This window comes from Triticum dicoccoides, chromosome 7A (genome assembly GCF_002162155.2).
Source record: "Triticum dicoccoides isolate Atlit2015 ecotype Zavitan chromosome 7A, WEW_v2.0, whole genome shotgun sequence".
Taxonomy (NCBI): Eukaryota; Viridiplantae; Streptophyta; class Magnoliopsida; order Poales; family Poaceae; genus Triticum; species Triticum dicoccoides.
Window position 1 is genome coordinate 438,297,271 of NC_041392.1, and position 20,535 is coordinate 438,317,805.

Sequence of the window (20,535 nt, forward strand, 5' to 3'; positions counted from 1 at the left end):
CATATATTTGCTTGTTGTTAAGCCTGTTATAGCTAGAATATGCCTCTTTTAAAGTTTTTTGATTGTTCGGTTGTTTGTAGTTAGCATATGTCCAGTTTCAAATGCTATCTTTGGTTGTTCGTAGTATGCCTTGTTTATTCCAGTTATTCACAATGTAATGTTCTATATGTGCAAGTATGAACTATGAAGTTCAATTTCATCAGTACCAATTTCAACAATACCACTATGAATGACTGCATTCAGTTGCTGCATCTTGTAGTTAACACGCCTTTCCATTTTTATTTAACAATAACTAGTGTGCTTAGACTGGCACAATACCAATTTGAATGACTATGTTTGCATGTTGTTAAATGTTAGGCCTGTTGCAGTTAGCACACCTTTCCACTTGTTTTGCTTTACAAGCGTGCTTAAACCTGCACATTGAAGCTATCTTTTGGAGATTATTTTGTCTTCCATGGATAATTTTGGTTGATGTTTAGCCTGTTGTGCTTAACATGCTTCTCGACGTACCTACACAGGACAATTTTGGGAATGACTGTTGTTTTCCATTGAGGTTAGTTTCATCCCATGGCTTATATCTGCTCACTGTTAAGGATATCGGTAGTTGGTACCATATAGGCTGGCGGCTGATAAGGGACTAATCGGTGAATCAGACTTTTAACTGAATATATTTACAACCCATTTATCATTAGGTTAACTAGGGCCATATGTAATATATCTAAGGCTACATATCAACATGTCTAAATATGCAATCCTAGGCTACATAGCAACAAGGAAGAGTGTTACATTAATGTTCTAATGATGTCTAGATATATGTAGAAGAGCAGCAGCAACAACAACAACAACACAACCACGTTTGGATACTCAACTTAGCTAGAGGTTAGAGTTAGTTTCTAGCTCATGACTAACCCTGAACTAACTCCATCCAAAGAGTTGTTCGGATGGCAGGGTTAGACTGGCAATAAATGCACTAGGAGAACTAGCTCCAATAAGCACCTCTTGGGCTAGATAGTTCTTTGGGTGGGTTATAGATGCAACTAGCTCAAACTAGCCCTCATGTTTAGATATACTTTAGGGCTATTTGAGCCCGAACTAGCTCAAACTAACTGTAACCCATGGATACGGCAGCAGTTAATCAGCCGATAATTTGTAAGAATGCACTAAACTCCTTCCGGCCCATAATAGAAGATGTTAATTCATCTAATATGTGAGTATATTGGATGTTATAAGATACTCCCTCCATTCCTAAATATTTGTCTTTTTAGATATTTCAAATGGCCTACCACATACGGATGTATATAGACATATTATAAAAGAGTGTTGTACTACATCATTGTGCAATTGTTGTTTAGCTTCTAATATTAACTTGGTGCTTTTATGTACATATGTCATTGGTAAATATCCGCGCTTCGACCCTTTCTGCGTATGGGGCAATGAGATATCGATGAACCAGCATCAAGTGAGGAAGCTAATAAAGATTGTTAGTAAAATGGGTCCAAAGATGGCAATTAAACTATTTGTTTACACTTTATGCAAGACAACAGCGAACTACAGGATGGTAAGTAAGAACTCTGCAGCCTTCTTTTTACTGCCCATAATGAGTTGTGTTAGATGACAATGTCTGAATCTTTTTCCTTTGTAGTGGTTGCCAAAGCAGTTTACTCAAGATTACCTCTCAAACTACATGATTGGTGGGCATGCAAAGGTTAAAGTATTTCTACTAGAACACGATGATTATCTAGATGTTTTCATGAAGATTGTGAAGGATGGGCGGTCGGCCATCACAAGGGGTTGGACTAGAGTCATGTGTGCCTTCTGCATGGAGGAGGGCACAATATGGGCATTCCGCTTCACCTTGTTCAGCAACCAGAATATATTTCGCCTCTTTCTTTACCGTCTTTCATAGTACAAGTATACAACTGTGGCTCATCATTCTTTATTTCGTTCTTATGTAATTTTTGAACATATGTACCTATGAATCGAATAATGCATTGGTTGTTTGAACCTGATGGATATGAATAAAGCTGTAGCATACATTAAAATTAAAATTCAAATTCAAATGCAAATCCGGTATAATTTGAAAAGGCAGCAATTAAATTATGGTGAAATTATGCTCTCCAGGTTGTTACGGCACACACGGTTGGTAAAACACAAACGTTTGTGATATGCACCATAATTTGAGACGGTTCACACAGAGGAAACGTGTGCAACCATGCACACGGTTGCCGTTTACAAAGCATGTGCGATGTCAGACAATATCACAAATGGTGTGGGCAAACTAAATGTTTGTGTTAGTTGCCTTATCGTACACGACTCGCAACCATGAATTGTTTCTGATGAAGTATGCATCGTAAACGTTGCACCATAGAATAGCGTGTGCGATAGTTATCGTGTACGATGATGTTATGACGATCTGACATTTCGTAATCTTGTCCGACACTCGTACGATGATTAGCTAATCTTCTTAACAGTGAACCATTTGTGATGGGCCGCGCATCATACACATTCTATAATAGTGAACCGTTTGTGATGGGACACGCATCGTAAATGTAGCACCACAGAATACCGACTACGATGGCAATGCAAGCAGAAACGAGTAGGAGTAGTGTAGGGGCCCTACCCCCGACGGTTTCTGGGTCGTGTGTGAAGGACCCCCCTATCGCCCACACTCACTTGGTGACAGTTCCAAATGCCATCGCGGAAAGGGGTTTAAAACCGTTTGTATAACACCGACGCGCACCAGTGAGAGCTTTGCTTCTTTTTGCTACTTATTTGTTTGCTTGCTTGGATGGTACTCTATGGTTGTGTGTGTGAGTATCATACTTTAATGTTTATGCTTGGATGATGATATTATCTATCTCTCATGTATGATCATTCACTTTGTCTTGGTGATGAGTGCATATTTCATATTCTGTCATTTTGAGCGCTCCACCGAGATGTATGTGACATGGAAGAGTAACCCATGATCCTAATTGATTGTGCATTTGCATTCAAAAGAAAATTTTAAATAATGCACAAATTTAGGGGGGGCTCTTACTTATCACATACTTCTCAAAGAGATGATGTATTTCATTCCTTTTATAGTTTTTCAAAGCTTTGATCTATATGTTGCCATCAATTACCAAAAAGAGGGAGATTGAAAGTGCAACTAATCCCTGTGTGGTTTTGGTAATTATTAACAACATATAGCTCATTGAACTAATATCCATTCAAGATAATCTTTTAAAAAAGTTCAATGATTGGCATGGCATGGACTAGAGATGTGGACCCCTCAAAATGCTAAGGACACATATTGGCACAAGCTCAAGACTCTACATTTTCATTTTAGTGATCCAAGATCACATTGAGTCCATAAGAAAAGTGAATACTATTAAAAGGGGATGAGGTGTTGATTATGGCTTGCTTGCTCAAAATGCTTAGTGATATGCTCCAAAAGCCCTCAACCACTTTCTCATTTCCACATATGTCCCAAACCAAAAGTCAAACTCGGCCCCACCGATTTGATCTATTCGGTGCCACTGAGTTCACTTGACATAGCCATAGCCAGAAACCCTAATCAGTTTGGTCTCACTGATAGGGATCTCGATCTCACTGAGATGGGATTGCAAACTCTCTGGTTCCCTTTGTAACGTTTCGGTCTAACCGAGATGAGCGATCGGTCCCACTGAGTTCGCAATGCCAACTCTCTGTTTCCTTTTCGTATCATTTCGGTCTCACCGAAATGAGTGATCGGTCCCACCGAGTTTGCCTGACCAACTCTCTATTTGCCTATTACTGAAATCGGTCTCACCGAGTTCATGTGATCGGTCTCACCGAGATTAAGTTATGCCCTAACCCTAACAAAATCGGTCCCGCCGAGTTGATCGTGTCGGTCCCACCGAAATGCCTAACGTTCACATTTTGAACTAAATCGGTCTGACCGAGTTTCACCATTCGGTCCCACCGAGTTTGGTAAATTATTTGTAATGGTTAGATTTTGTGTCGAGGCTATATATACCCCTCCACCTTCCTCCATTCGTGGAAAGAGCCATCAGAACGTGCCCACACTGTCGGCGTCCTAGGAACGGGGGTCCCTAGACTTGCCTGCCTGCGACCCACGGCGTGGCTCCGTCAGCGGCCCCGTACGGCCCATCTTCACCAGCAAACACTCAAGACCCTTGCGAGGGGCCGAGCCTCATGAGGCAGACGATGCAAGACCTCCTCGGGGGTGACCTCACCAGGCTGGATCGCGAGGGGCGGAGAGATCAAGGCAAGGGGCATCTCGCGAGGTTCCTGTGATGCAAGCCATGACGACCAAGGCCAGGCAGGCGCCAACGCGCACAGTGTCCTCGCTTCCTCTTTGGTTCTAAAGAGGCAAGCGCAGGCGAGGAGTCCCGAGGCATCAGGCAAAGGTTTCCATATCGGTGCAACGAGACCAAGACCAGCAGGACGGCAGGACGGAGGTCACCATGGAGCCCAGGACGACGTCACCACCAGAGCCTTTGGCAGGCGAAGACCATCTTTTGTCAGGATAGCTTGTACTAGCTGCCCCCCTTCAAATTGGCCGTTGTGGGATCGCTTCCTGCCTAATATTTGGGAAGAGGACCCGGGCCTCTATATATAGGACTAGCCACCACCATGGGAGAGAGATCATCTTGGACCGGATCCATTCCACCAAGGCCACCACACTCACCAAGCACAAGAGCACCTCTCCTCAGGAGGCCGTTCTTCCCTTGTAACTGTTCATCCTCAGCCCAAGAGGCAACCCACCACACCACATAGAGTAGAGTATTACACCACATCGGTGGCCTGAACCAGTATAAATCTTGTGTCCCTTTCTTCTGCGAGTTCGACGCGCTGAGCCTTGAGATGGCGGTGAGGGCGTGAGCTAGAGGAGGAGAGATCTTCATGCGCACCCCAGTGTTCGAACCTCAAGTGTTTTGCCGGAACCCAAAATCTAACATTTGGCGCGCCAGGTAGGGGTGCGCTGAAGCTTTCCTTCCACTGATCCGCGTTCCACCGCTACACCGCATCCATGTTAGACGCATGTCGAGCCCGCGCCGAGCGCCGGGCCGCCCTCACCGCTCGCGTCGCTCAGACAGCCCATGTCGGCAGGCTCCCCATCGTTCTCCATCTCATGTTGCCAACACCGCTATCGGCTCGGCAGCAAACGAGCAGCAAGCGTCCTCACTGCACCCCTCCGTGCAGCGGGACGGCCGCACCGCCACCCCGTCGCTAACTCCAGCCGACTCATCGTCTCACGCTTGCCGTGCACCCACGGACGCGTAGGCTGTGCTGCTCATGGCACGTGAGCTCCTGTGTTACCGCCCGGCCGATGACCTGTATGAGGACTCGTTAGACCGCATCGCCAAGCTCGTCAGCGCCGCTGGGGACTCTCCTGCACCATCCCTCTTGCTACCTCGCCCACCTCCAGCCGCGGGCGATGTAGCTCACGGAGCGCCTCTGCCGCCTCCGCATCAAGACGGCGCCCTTGCGCCGACACGCGCAGCTCACGGAGCGCCACCGCCCCCTCCGCGTCAATACGGTGTCCTCGCCCCAAGACGCACGGTCCCGCGGCGTGATCTACCACGTCGTGTGCCCGCGCACGAAGAAGGAAGCTGCCAAGGGGTTCCTCGGCCGCAAGAAAACGCTCCAACGCTCCTAGCGCCACCACGCCAAGACCGCGTGCCGCCTGCGGCGGCGGTGCACAGACATCAAGGGCAGGCCCCATCCCGGCTGAGGGCCCCAGTGGCCACCGCAGGCTCCCGAGCTGCGCACCATCGTGTGGCCAGGCAAGTTCAAGCTGGATCTGCCTCCGCGGTACGACGGCACCCCCGACCCCGCGGAGTTCCTGCAGCTCTAGAGCTGAGCATCGAGGCGGCCAACGGCGACGAAAAAATCAAGGAGAACTGGTTTCCCATGACTCTCAAGGATGGCGCCCGCTCATGTCTCCTGAACCTGCCCGCGGGATCGATCTCCTCCAGGGGTGAGATGCGCAACCGCTTCATCGCCAACTTCCAGGGTACTCGCGACCGTCCTCCGGCCGCGGGTGACCTGCGCCACATCAAGCAACAGCCGGGAGAGACCCTGCAGAAGTACATCTAGCGCTTCAACAGCGTCCGCCTCAAGATCCCCAAGGTGACGGACGAAGCCATCATCTCAGCGTTTTCCGATGGCGTCCGTGACATCAAGATGAAGGAGGAGCTTGCCATCCACGAGGAGCTATGCATGACTCTAGAGTTGTTCAACATAGTGACCAAGTGCGCAAGAGCTGAGGAAGGGCATCCCTCCCTCCTTGAGCTCCCTGCTGCCGACCCAGAGGAGAAGAAGGCCAAGGTCAAGGACGTGAAGCGCAAGGGAGTGGCCGTACTCGCGGCAAAGCCGGACACGAAGCGCGGTCGGGACCATCCCGAGTCGTCCAAGGGCAGCCATCCGTTCTGCGCTTTCCACAACATACACAGCCACAACACCAACGATTGTCAAGAGCTCAGGGCCATCCGAGATGGACACTTCGGTCGATGCCCCAAGCGCGACGACCGGGGCTACGGCCGAGGAGGGGGCGAGGTGGAGGACGCTGGGACGACCGCGGCCCCTACCAGGAGTGGCGCGACCGGCCTCGTGAGGACCACTGGCAAGAGCAGCCTCGTGAGGGCGCCTAGCGTGACCGGCCTCGCGAGGACCATCCTCAGGGCAATCCTGGCCTCCCTCCGCTGCCGCCACCACCAAGAAGGAACAACGACCACCATCAGGACGAGGGGGATGGAGGCTTCCAGGAACCGTGTGCCATCGCTTGCATCTTGGGTGGTGCTTAGGCCTCGACTTCCCAGCGCATCTTCAAGCAGTTCTCTCGTGAGGTGAATGCAACCCTCCCCAGGCTCAAGGCCACACGCCCGCTCAGGTGGTCCAAGTACACCATCAGCTAGACGGACCAATGATACGTCCATTTTGCATCATGCTTTTATATCGATATTTATTGCATTATGCGCTGTTATTTCACATTATGTCACAATACTTATGGCTATTCTCTCTTATTTTACAAGGTTTACATAAGGAGGGAGAATGCCGGCAGCTGGAATTCTGGGCTGGAAAAGGAGCAAATATTAGAGACCTATTCTGCACAACTCCAAAAGTCCTGAAACTCCACGGAATACCTTATAATAAATAATGAAAAATCCTCGCCAAAGATGAAGACCAGGGGGCCCACACCCTGCTCACGAGGGTGGGCCCCCCTCCTAGGGCGCGCCCCTACCTCGTGGGCCCCCTGGTGGCTCTCCGATGACCATCTTCTCCTATATGAAGTCTTTTGTCGAGAAAAAATAAGAAGCAACCTTTCGAGACGAAACTCCGCCGCCACGAGGCGGAACCTTGGCGGATCCAATCTAGAGCTCTGGCAAAGCTGTTCTGCCGGGGAAACTTCCCTCCCGGAGGGGGAAATCATCGCCATCATCATCACCAACGCTCCTCTCATCGAGAGAGGGCAATCTCCATCAACATCTTCATCAGCACCATCTCATCTCAAAACCCTAGTTCATCTCTTGTATCCGATTCTTGTCTTCAAGTCCCGGATTGGTGCTAGTAGGTTGCTAGTAGTGTTAATTACTCCTTGTAGTTGATGCTAGTTGGTTTAATTGGTGGAAGATCATATGTTCAGATCCTATATGCATATTAATACCCCTCTGATTATGAACATGTTTATGCTTTGTGAGTAGTTACATTTATTCCTGAGGACAAGGGAGAAGTCTTGCTATTAGTAGTCATGTGAATTTGGTATTCGTTCAATATTTTGATAAGATGTATGTTGTCTAGCCTCTAGTGGTGTTATGTGAATGTTGACTACATAACACTTCACCATTATTTGGGCCTAGAGGAAGGCATTGGGAAGTAATAAGTAGATGATGGCTTTCTAGAGTGACAGAAGCTTAAACCCTAGTTTATGCGTTGCTTCGTAAGGGGCTGATTTGGATCCATATGTTTCATGCTATGGTTAGGTTTACCTTAATACTTTTGTTGTAGTTGCGAATGCTTGCAATGGAGGTTAATCATAAGTGGGATGCTTGTTAAAGTAAGAAAATCACCCAAGCACCGGTCCACCCACATGTCAAATTATCAAAGTACCGAACGTGAATCATATGAACGTGATGAAAACTAGCTTGACGATATTCCCATGTGTCCTCGGGAGCGCTTTTCCTTATATAAGAGTTTGTCCAGGCTTATCCTTTTCTACAAAAAGGATTGGGCCACCTTGCTGCACTTTATTTACTTTTGTTACTTGTTGCTCGTTACAAATTATCTCATCACAAAACTATCTCTTACCACTTATTTTAGTACTTGCAGAGAATACCTTGCTGAAAACCGTTTATCATTTCCTTCTGCTCCTCGTTGGGTTCGACACTCTTACTTATCGAAAGGACTACGATAGAACCCCTATACTTGTGGGTCATCAAGATTCTTTTCTGTCGCCGTTGCCGGGGAGTGAAGCGCCTTTGGTAGGTGGAATTTGGTAAGGAAAAATTTATATAGTGTGCTGAAATTTACTGTCACTTGTTACTATGGAAAGTAATCCTCTGAGGGGCTTGTTCGGGGTATCTTCATCCCGACCAGTAGAGCAAAGAGTTGCTCCTCAACCTACTGAACCTATTGAAAATGAAATTCCTTATGAGTATCCTTCGAGTATGATGGAAAAACTACTAACTAATCCTTTTACAGGAGATGGAACAAAGCATCTTGATGAACACCTAATATATGTGGATGAAGTTTGTGGATTATTTAAGCTTGCAGGTATACCCGATGATGTTGCTAAGAAGAAGGTCTTCCCTTTATCTTTGAAGGGAGATGCATTGACATGGTATAGGCTATGTGATGATATGGAATCATGGAACTATAGAAGATTGAAATTGGAATTTCATCAAAAGTATTACCCTATGCATCTTGTTCATCGTGATCGCAATTATATATATAATTTTTGGCCTCGCAAAGGAGAAAGCATCGCTCAAGCTTGGGGGAGGCTTAAATCAATGTTATATTCATGCCCCAATCATGCGCTTCCAAGAGAAACAATTCTTCAAAAAATTTATGCTCGACTTTCTGAAAATAATCGCACCATGCTCTATACTTCTTGTGTTGGCTCTTTTATGATGAAGACTATTGGATTTAGATGGGATTTATTGGATAGAATTAAACGGAACTCTGAAGATTGGGACCTCGATAAAGGTAAGGAGTCAGGTATGACACCTAAGTTTGATTGTGTTAAATCTTTTATGGATACCGATATTTTCCATAAGTTTAGCACTAAATATGGACTTGATTCTGAGATAGTAGCTTCTTTCTGTGAATCTTTTTCTACTTATATCGATCTCCCTAAGGAGAAGTGGTTTAAATATCATCCTCCCATAGAAGTAAAAGTAGTTGCACCTATTAAAGTTGAAGAAAAGACTATTACTTATAATGATCCTATTGTTCCTACTTCTTATGTTGAGAAACCACTTTTCCCTGTTAGGATAAAGGATCATGCTAAAGCTTCAACTGTGGTTCGTAAAAGCAATATTAAAACATATACACCTCCTGAACAAGTTAAAGTTAAACCTAATGTTGCTATTGTTAAAGAGCTCTTGTCTGATAATATTGATGGGCATGTTATTCAGTTCTGCGGTGAAACTGCTAGAATTGCTAAACCTTGTGCTAAAGATAAACATAGACCTGTGGTAGGCGTGCCTGTTATTTCTGTTAAAATAGGAGAACATTGTTATCATGGCTTATGTGATATGGGTGCTAGTGCAATACCTATTGACTTATACAAAGAAATTATGCATGACATTGCACCTGTTGAGTTAGAAGAAATTGATGTTACTATTAAACTTGCTAATAGAGATACTATTTCACCAATGGGAATTGTTAGAGATGTTGAAGTCTTGTGTGGGAAAACTAAATATCCTGCTGATTTTCTTGTTCTTGGCTCCCCACAAGATAGCTTTTGTCCCATTATATTTGGTAGACCTTTCTTGAATACAGTTAATGCTAGGATAGACTGCGAAAAGAATGTTGTTACTATTGGCTTAGATGATATGACTCATGAATTTAATTTTTCTAAATTTAGTAAACAACACCGTGAAGAAGAATTGCCTAGTAAGGATGAAATTATTGGTCTTTCTTCTATTGTCGTACCTCCTAATGATCCTTTAGAACAATATTTGCTAGACCATGAGAATGATATGTTTATGAATGAAAGAAGGGAAATAGATGAAATATTCTTTAAACAGGAACCTATTCTGAAACACAATTTGCCTGTTGAAATCCTAGGGGATCCCCCTCCACCTAAGGGTGATCCCGTGTTTGAGCTTAAACCGTTGCCTGATAATCTTAAATATGCTTATCTCGATGAAAAGAAGATATATCCTGTTATTATTAGTGCTAACCTTTCATAGCATGAAGAAGAAAGATTATTGAAAACTTTGAAGAAGCACCGTGCTGCTATTGGATATACCCTTGATGATCTTAAGGGCATTAGTCCCACTCTATGTCAACATAAAATAAATTTGGAAGCAGATGCCAAACCAGTTCGTGATCCTCAACGACGTCTACATCCTAAAATGAAAGAAGTGGTAAGAAAAGAAATACTAAAGCTTCTGGAGGCAGGTATAATTTATCCCGTTGCTGATAGTCACTGGGTAAGTCATGTTCATTGTGTCCCTAAGAAGGGAGGTATTACTATTGTTCCTAATGATAAAGATGAATTGATTCCACAAAGAATTATTACTGGTTATAGGATGGTAATTGATTTCCGCAAATTAAATAAGGCTACTAAGAAAGATCATTACCCTTTACCTTTTATCGATCAAATGCTAGAAATATTATGCAAACATACACATTAGTGCTTTCTAGATGGTTATTCCGGTTTTTCTCAAATACCTGTGTCGGCTAAAGATCAATCAAAGACTACTTTTACATGCCCTTTTGGTACTTTTGCTTATAGACGTATGCCTTTTGGTTTATGTAATGCACCTGCTACCTTTCAAAGATGCATGATGGCTATATTCTCTGACTTTTGTGAAAAGATTTGTGAGGTTTTCATGGACGACTTTTCCATCTATGGATCTTCTTTTGATGATTGCTTGAGCAATCTTGATCGAGTTTTGCAGAGATGTGAAGAAACTAATCTTGTCTTGAATTGGGAAAAGTGCCACTTTATGGTTAATGAGGGTATTGTCTTGGGGCATAAAGTTTCTGAAAGAGGTATTGAAGTTGATAAAGCCAAGGTTGATGCTATTGAAAAGATGCCATGTCCCAAGGACATCAAAGGTATAATAAGTTTCCTTGGTGAGGCCGGATTTTATAGGAGGTTCATTAAGGACTTCTCGAAAATTTCTCGACCTCTGACTAATTTATTACAAAAAGATATACCATTTGTATTTGATGATGATTGTGTAGAAGCATTTGAAATACTTAAGAAAGCATTAGTCTTTGCACCTATTGTTCAGCCACTTGATTGGAATTTACCCTTTGAAATTATGTGTGATGCTAGCGATTATGCTATAGGTGTTGTTCTAGGGCAAAGAGTTGATAAGAAATTAAATGTTATCCATTATGCTAGTAAGACTCTAGACAATGCTCAAAGAAATTATGCTACTACTGAAAAAGAACTTTTAGCAGTTGTTCTCGCATCTCTTCCCAACCGGAGCGCTATACGAATTTGTTCTTCTTTGTTCCTCCTTCCTATCGGTGTGTTTTCAATTTTGTTCATCCCCATTTTATTGTTTCCTCGAAATGGCTTAACCTTTTCAAGGTTCGTGGTTTCACTCGTTTGTCAAAGAAGCAACTTAGTTTTACCTCTTCTTTTCCTCTTCCGTTGTTCCTCCGGTGCCATTCTAGATCTCGGGACGAGATCCTCTCGTAGTGGTGGAGTGTTGTAACGCCCCGAGACCGATGCTCGAGAAGACTTCCATATATTCCGGGTTTCGCCGTGTGTTTCATTTGTGCCTGCCCTTTTATTTTTGCATTGCATCATGTCATCATGCCTTCATCTCATAAATCTTTTGCAACTCAACTAAATAAATGGCATGGATCTTTGATCCATTTAAATCGAGGGAATTCACTTGTGATATCTCTTTATAACATATTGAAGCCTCTCAATATTATAAGTGAGCTATAATAAAAATATTCCATTCTTTTGGAATTAACCAAAACACACTTGAAAAATCCCCACTCCCTTTCTACTTCAAGTTTGGTCCCCAAACTTTGCCAACATTTATTTTCCCATTTATCGAGGCTCCTCCTAAATTCTCAACATTTTTGGACTCTTCTAAATCCTAGTCCTTGTTCAAACCTTTTAAATTAAATTCAAATGACTTTGAATTTAATTCTTGCAATCTTGCCCACTCCATTTTTCTTGGGTCAAGCTCATTTTTGTGAGTCCGAGAAAATAATCCCCATGCCCAAATTCTTGTCCACTCATTTCTTTTCTCTCCTTTTCTTTATTTGCTTTTCTGTTTTTAGTAGAGATTTGAAAAGAGAGAGAGAGAAGGAGCCCAGCAGCCTGGGCCTCCCAACCTCCCGCGCCGGCCCAAGGCCAAGGCCCAGCCGCCCCCACCAATCCCTCCTAACCCTCGACCGAACCCTAGCCCGATCCCCTCGCGCCGCCAGAACGACCCCATCTCTCTCGCTTTCACCCTCTCCCGATCCCCATCTCTCCTCCTCCCCGTTCGTCTTTCTCGCCGGGAGCTCGAGCTCCGCCTGGAGACGACCTGCCCGCGCCCCTGCCGGCCCTCCTCCGACCTCATCCCCACGAGCACGGCCGCCGGGACTGTTGAGTAAATAGGCAATTTCTCGATTAAATTAATCCATGAGTAAATCACTAGCATGGCATTGACTAAGTTGATGACGTACTGACTCTGATCTAAACATGCACGTACTAAGCAAACAGTAGACAAATCTACACATACTGCTAGTACTGCTAATATGGAAATAATCAGGAGCGGGATAAACGAGTTATACCCTCCAGTAGGCCACGCAGAGGCCGCGGCTTTGGTGGCAGCAGCGGCGTCCTCGGCGACCTTCTTGTCGGCTTCAGCTTTCTCGGCGGCGGCACGGTCGGCATCGGTGGACATGGTGATGACGAAGGCGACACGGACGTAGAGGAAGTAGACGATCGGAAGCGAGCAGTCGCGTAATCGCTGCCCAAAAACCTATTCGCCCCTCACCCCGTACAGGAACCAGAAGGGCGTGGTTTCGGAGACCTGCTCTCCCGTCGACCGTGTACGTGGCGGACGGGATGGAGTCACCGGCGGCAGCAGCAGCAAAGGAACGATGGTGGGCGTGCGCGTGAGCAGATGTGATCTGTTCGTGGCGGCTAGGGTTAGGAGACACCGCATACTTATAGGCGCAGCCGCGTGGAGAGACGTGGGCTCGACCCACGTCCGAGTCCGTGACAGCCCACGATCCGACGTCTCAGATCGTGGCCCAGCTGTCAGAAAACTCTCCGTTAGTGACTGGCAAAAATAAGCGCGTAGGTGTGAGCTCGGCTCGGCTCAATCCCGCAACCCGCGGCGCGTCGTGACGAGGCGTGGCGTGGCGAGGCGGGCGGCGGAGGAGGAGTGCACGAGGGCCTCTTCTCTTCTCAAGCTCCAATAGCATGTAGAAGAGAAACCCTTATAAACCACTCCAACTCTCCTTCCACTTCCGGGGTGGGACTAAACTTCCCACCACACCTAGTGCCATATAACCCACATGGGCCCTTAGAGATTTTTCAGAAATTGCAATATGGGCCTAGAGCCCATCTCAGATTTCAGCAGGGACGCCACTTCGCCGGTCCCCATCGCTCCGCCTCTCCAGGGAACAGCAGGCGCGCCGCTCCATGCCAAGAGCAGCGCCTCGCATCACCGCCTCCTCGCCATGGCGCCCTGCCGGCCAGCGAGCCCAAGCCTGCCGCCGCGCCGACCGAGTCTCCTTCCACCTCGCCTCTCTGCAACTCCCGTGGATGCCGTCCAGGGAACCCGTGGCATCGTCGTCTCAAGGCCATCGCCGGTGGGATCCTGCGTCCCTCCGCCATCTTCCTGGTCAAGTGACGCCAGGGCCGACCCCGCCGCGTTCCTCTACTCCTCTCGCCTCGAGCACCTGCCGCTGAACACCACCTTCGTCTTCTGCTGCTGCTTCACCGATGAGCACAGGCCGCCGACGCGTTGCTTTGCCTTCGCCTCCCGGCTTCGTCCGCGAGAACGGTTACAGTCACTTGGGTTCGACAAGTTGTCGAGTACCACTACATTTACCATGTACATCTACACCGAGACGAGACCGCCAAGATGCATCCTGATGTCTCCGAAGACACATGAACATCTACACGACGATCGCCGAGTACCTCTTCGCAAGTACCCCTACGCGCGAAGATGCCAAGACAGTTTCGGAATTCACCAAGTACCACTACGGCCGGAGACTTCGATGCCCGACGCCTAAACGATCACCGAACCGGAAACAACGCCAAGTACTAGGTCACGAGTACAGTCAAGTTCGTCTTCCGCCGTCTCCGAAATCGCCAAGTACCACGACGAACCGAGAACAACTACCGTCGACGTGCATTTTGCCAAGTACCACTACCGCCGTCGCAAGAACGGGACCGGAAAGTCTGAAGACCCCAAGTACCACGACACCGATGACATGAACATCTACGGAATGTGTACGACTACGCGATGTGACGCCAAGTTCGATGACGACCGTGTACCCCTACCGCTCCTCGAACATGAACGTCTACTTCCTCTTCGACTCGTGAACGTCTACTTCCACTACAAACGTCCCGAGAACGTCTACTTCCTCTACTTGGCACCGATCGAGAACCGTCCCGTTTGCACACTTCGAAGGTATAACCCGAGACGACGTCCGTGTAACGAATGCTTGCGATGTTTGGGATGCTCATGTTTGCACCGTGTCCAGATTGTCACTCGTTTCCTTGTCGCCAACTCGTGGGACACCCGGTATCCGGGAGTGCCCCGCCATCTTTTGCACGCATACGCATACTTCTCCTTTGCATCGGTATCTCAATCGAGTTATCGGAACCGAAACGCTGTCGTGGCATCGTTGTCGTTACCGTCACCGTGGCACCCTTTCTTTCCACCACGATGACGAAATGCCCCATATCTTATAACATGCCGACATTTTCATAAATATTGCACAAAACTTGCTCATGTCATTCGCATCATGATAATAACATTTAAATGGTTTAAATTGTTGTTGCACCAAATTGAGTAATGCATATGGGGATTTACTGGAATTGTTGTTTGGCGTTCCGGCCTCATTTAAACTTGCCTAGATAGGTAGTTTTACTTTGCTTCACCTCTTGCCCTGTTAATCAACATTTAATATTGTTGGGTACATAAACGAGATCAAACTAAATTACTTGTATGTGGTGTTTCGTCAATATGCAACGGAGTTGCATATTAAGCTCCACTTAATTTGTAGGATTGTTTGTGCACTTTGCCATGCCATGTTTCATTAAACCGGACATGCATCATACTTGTTTGTGCATCATGCCATGATTATGTGTTGGTTTGTTTACTATGTTGTGTGCTTCTTTTCCGGTGTTTGCTTCTCGGGTTGGTTCCGGTAACGTCGAGTTGTGAGGATTCGTTCGACTACGTCCGTTTGTCTTCTTCATGGACTCGTTCTTCTTTCTTGCAGGATTTCAGGCAAGATGACCATACCCTCGAAATCACTTCTATCTTTGCTTGCTTAGTTGCTCGCTCTTTTGCTATGCCTATGCTGCGATACCTACCACTTGCTTATCATGCCTCCCATATTGTTGAACCAAGCCTCTAATCCACCTTGTCCTAGCAAACCGTTGATTGGCTATGTTACCGTTTTGCTCAGTCCCTCTTATAGCGTTCCTAGTTGCAGGTGAAGATTGGAGGCCGTTCCTTGTTGGAACATTTTTTTACTTGTTGGGATATCACTATATATCTTATTTAATTAATGCATCTATATACTTGGTAAAGGGTGGAAGGCTCGGCCTTATGCCTGGTGTTTTGTTCCACTCTTGCCGCCCTAGTTTCCGTCATATCGGTGTTATGTTCCCGGATTTTGCGTTCCTTATGCGGTTGGGCTATAATGGGAACCCCTTGACAGTTCGCCTTAAGTAAAGCTCTTCCAGCAATGCCCAACATTGGTTTTACCATTTGCCACCTAGCCTTTTCTTTCCCTTGGGTCGGCCAGCCCAAGGGTCATCTTTATTTACCCCCCCCCCCCAGGGCCAGTGCTCCTCTGAGTGTTGGTCCAAAATGTCAGCCGCCGGTGGCCACCAGGGGCAACTCTGGGCTGGCCTACCGGAAGTTTAGACAATCCGGTGTGCCCTGAGAAAGAGATATGTGCAGCTCCTATCAGGATTTGTCGGCACATTCGGGCGGTGTTGCTGGTTTAGTTTTACCCTGTCGAAATGTCTTGTTGTACCGGGATACCGAGTCTAATCGGAATGTCTCGGGAGGAGGTCTATTCCTTCGTTGACCGTGAGAGCTTGTGATGGGCTAAGTTGGGACACCCCTGTAGGGATTTGAACTTTCGAAAGTCGTGCCCGCGGTTATGGGCAGATGGGAATTTGTTAACGTCCGGTTGTAGAAAACCTGAAGTTGACCTTAATTAAAATGAATTAACCGCGTGTGTAACTGTGATGGTCTCTTTCCGGCGGGGTCCGGGAAGTGAACACGGTTGTTGGAGTTATGCTTGACGTAGGTAGTCCAGGATCACTTCTTGATCATACTTTTATCGAACGTGCTTTGCCTTCTCTTCTTGCTCTCTTTTGCGAATAGGTTAGCCACCATATATGCTAGTCGCTTGCTGCAGCTCCACCCCATACCTTTACCTTACCCATAAGCTTAAATAGTCTTGATCGCGAGGGTGCGAGATTGCTGAGTCCCCGTGGCTCACAGATACTTCCAAACCAGCTTGCAGGTGCCGATGAGACCGTGCAGATGATGCAACCAAGCTCAGGAGAAGCTCGATGAAGATCTTGCTCTTTGTGTTGTTTCGTTCTAGTTGATCAGTAGTGGAGCCCAGTTGGGGTTGATCGGGGACCTTTGTCGCTTTTGGGGTTCTTCTTTTATTTTGGTTCCGGAGTCGGACCTTGATTGTATTTGGTTGATGTAATGCTTTATTCATGTAATTGTGTGAAGTGGCGATTGTAAGCCAACTACGTATCTTTTTCCCTTATGTATTACATGGGTTGTGTGAAGATTACCTCACTTGCGACATATGCCTTCAATGCGATTATGCCTCTAAGTCGTGCCTCGACACGTGGGAGCTATAGTCGCATCGAGGGCGTTACAAGTTGGTAATCAGAGCCTTCCCTGACCTTAGGAGCCCATTGCTTGATCGTTTTTAGCGGTCGAGTTGTGTCTAGAAAAATGTTTTGAGTCTTTAGGAATTATATATCGGAGAGTTTAGGAATTATTTTTACTTCCCAGTCTCCTCATCGCTCTGGTAAGGCATCCTGACGTAGAGTTTTGACTCTTCTCTTCTCAAATTTCACTAAAAAAATAGGATCACGCGGGTATCTTGGAATCGTTCCGATGGTTTTATGATGAGAACATTGTCTTGGTGCCTCCTGTCAGGGGTTTAGTGGAAGTGTCCTAGGGAGTTGAGCTCTGAGGTGTTGTCGTCATAATTTTATCATTGCAGTTCTGGAATACCTGAGTTTAGTACGCCGACATCGAAAATCTCTTTTATGCAGTTCGTTGGTGAGATAACCTCGACGCCACCCAGTACTGGGGCGGGAGTTCGGGAGTATCGCCATAACTTGTATAACGGATGCTTTTCGAAGGTTGAGGTAGACGATTTCCGAAGGTTTCTTGGTTATGTGTTGAAGGATGGATACAGCTGGATGTAGGATTTGCTAGTTTTGGGTGAGATGTTATGCTTCCCCTGTATCCCCAACACCTGATTGCATAACCGGAAAGGTTCGGAAGTTTATAAGTGGGAATTCAAGTAGCTCTTAGGATATCTTTCCGACAAATGTATGATATGAAATTGGGGTTCGACGTCTAGTGGTCCGCCTATTCACGGTCGGTTTTACAGTGGTCTCGTTGTGTCTTAAAGAGTCCTTGGCTATGCCGACTCGGGGACGCTTCGTATGCCATGTGCACTGCCTTGTACATGATGGTGCTGTACGATCGAGCCCGTGTAGGCCCCACCACGAAAACTTCGGACGAAATCTCTATCATATGTTTGTTCCGGCTTATTCTGCAAGCCAATTCCTCTGTTTTTGTTTTGAATTGTGGTATTCAAGTTGCTTCGAATTCAAATGTTGATTCCATACCTTCCCCAAATGGTGTTCTTATATTTCTATGTGAATACTAATCCTTCTCGATCATTGAGTTTCTCTTTTCAATTTCTTTTCAACCGGTGTGTCTCTCCTCAAGTGGATCCGATCATTTCAACATCTGCAAGATCAAGTATCAGCTCTCTCAACGGCGTTCGTTTCATCCACCTCCAAGTTGTCTTTCTTTTTCCCACCCTCCCTCCCTTTTTGTTTCTTCGAGGACCCAGATTTCTTCATCGAGTATCCATCTTATTCATGTGAAGCCTCCCCACTCTTTTTTTCCGTCAATATTCTTACCCGGTGTTGCTCATGAAGATTCTAACGGAGCCTCAAGTTTATCATTCTTTGTTCTTTTATCTTCCCCGGTGTTCTCAATGCAATCTTTCGGTGGTGATCACATCCTTTTCTTCGTTTCAAATGTGTCCTCATGCCGGTGCTCATCATATTCATTCGTTTCTCGCTATTCAATTATTCCGGAGTGCTCAAGATATCTCGAAGATTTGTGCTTACACTCTGCTTTCATTCAAGCTCTTTCGAGGATGTCCCCTCATTCAAGTCATTTAATTCAACCGGTGATTTCTCTCTTTTGAATCGTTCAACGGTGTTTCTTTTGAGTGGGCCCTAACCCACAGGCCTTTTCCCAGGATCTTACCCGAATCTTCTTATTCTCCCGGAGTTAATCTCAAATTCTTTTCCAAATTGTCATCAGTCAAATGTTTTCTCCTAGATCTTTCACAATTCTTTTCATCGTTGGCTCAACTTTTCTATTCTTTATTCCGGAGTGCCTCTACAATTATTGTTGGTGTTTCTCGTCGTCCCTCTCATCATATGAAGACCGAGGAAGATTGTTCTCTCAATCGTGCTACATTCTCTTCAAGATCCGTGATTCTAGCTTGTTGCCATTCTCTCTTAATTATTTGCGATCGTGAGATATTTTTTCACCCATCCGGAGTAATTCAGAGTATTTTCAGTTTGATTCTTCGGAGCCCATCATCTCATAATTATTCATTCCCAGCTTTTAGTTATCGTTCTCCTAATCTTACCGGTGCATCGTTCAAGTGTTCTCTAGTCAGCTCGTCATCTCTTCGTTCTCTCACATATAAATTCTCTCAAGCATCTTCATTCATTTTATAATTCTTCCCGGTGTTTCTTTATCTTCTCTTCGTTCATTTTTAATTCTTACGGTGGTTCGTTTAAGATTTCTCTTCCTTCTTTATCATACCAATTCATTCGTTGTTTCGATTCGACCGGTGGTTAGTTGAAGACCTTCTCAAGTTGACGCTATATCTATCTTAACCCTTTCTACGAGAATAAGTAGTATGCCAATTCCATTGCTTGTCATCAATTTTAATTGGTGAAGGATACGTATAATGTAATTCTTATTCTTGTTTCATCCGAATGAGTATTTTTTTTCCGGAGTGGTTCATCATATCATATTCGCAGTTTGAGATGCCTTATCTTTTCTTTCCCGGAGTTCCAAGCTCTAATTATCATGACAAAGATCTATCTAATCATTGCAAGGGCTCAACTTGTGTTTTCAACTTCTCCTTCATTCCGTTTTGATCATCTTTCCGTTACCGGAGTTCTTCATGGAAGTTCTACATGATGGTTCATCAAGGATTTATGTTTCTTCTCGAAGTGTTCATCGAGATTCTTTTCTAAGAAACTCAAGCATTCTTCATCTTGCTATCCGGAGTGCAATTTCTTTCTACCGTATCTTTGGAGGCGGTATTATGTCCTTCTTGATAATTCCCCTTCGTGCTTCGTGAGTCACAAGCTATCAAGAATGAGATATTTTAAATCCATCAATCTCTTCTTTGGAGTTATCTTGGGTTATATTTCACCTATAGCCTTCCCTAAGGATTGTTGCTAATTTGGTGCTTATAAATGATCCAAGTTCTACATTTGTCCTTCCGGCGAATAGTTCTCGTCTCCTTGTCATACAAACCCAATCAAATCTATTCCGTGAGTGGCAAGTTGTCACCTCATAATGTTGGGGATATCTTCTATAAGTCCATATCAAGCTTATCTTTTTGTTGTTGGGTTTTTTTCCAACAACTCCGTTCGACCTTTCTCCTAAAGATGCCTTTTCATACTCTCTTGTGGTAGAAATTGGCATTTTCTTCTCAATTCTCTTATTTCAATTATCTATCTTCTATTCTTTTGTTCCGGAGGCTTTCTGATGTTTCTCTCTTCAACCGATCTTTTCGTTCTGTCAGGATCATGTTCTTTTCTTGGCTAATCCATTTAACTGGAGTGTCGTGTCC